The following is a 521-nucleotide window of genomic DNA, read 5'->3' on the forward strand; positions in this document are numbered from 1 at the left end:
TATTTCTTCATATTTTTGTTTCTCTTGAGGGGGAGGGGTTCTATATTGCTCATAAAATGGTAAAATTAATAAAAATTTAAACAATACAGAATTAGATATGGGGCAAAAAATCAAATTACTGAAAGCTCCCTTTACCACTTACCATTTATTCTGTGCTCTAGCAATCCATAATCTCCCCCAAAGGAGAACCTCTGCTAGAAGTTTAATAAATATCCTTCCAGATTGTTTTCCACACAGTTGCACACACATGCATGTATGCACACACAAACACAGTTCTTTTAAAGCATAAAATTACGTATAACTTGTTTTTCACTTACAGTTGTATCTTAGAGATCTTTGTCATTGTTAAATGTATAGTAATCTATTTAACTCTTTTTGTATTGATTTACATTTAGGGTGTACAGAGCTTTGAGCATTCTCAGACCAAATATAATTCTGGAATGTTTCTCTCTATGATGATTTAAACCAATATTTGCAAGCCGGTTCCAAGAATCTCCTGTAACAGATGCATATAGTTTCAT

The 521-nt window shown here is 32.4% G+C and overlaps 1 protein-coding gene across 1 annotated transcript in view; it reads left to right on the forward strand.

Annotated features, from left to right (window-relative positions):
* The window catches only part of MORC1 (MORC family CW-type zinc finger 1), a gene marked incomplete at its 3' end in the record, with an annotated part of 186,727 nt that overhangs the window by 65,504 nt on the left and 120,702 nt on the right, over nt 1-521 (forward strand).

The sequence above is a fragment of the Propithecus coquereli genome, unplaced genomic scaffold, assembly GCF_000956105.1.
Source record: "Propithecus coquereli isolate 6110/MARCELLA unplaced genomic scaffold, Pcoq_1.0 Scaffold105, whole genome shotgun sequence".
Lineage (NCBI taxonomy): Eukaryota > Metazoa > Chordata > Mammalia > Primates > Indriidae > Propithecus > Propithecus coquereli.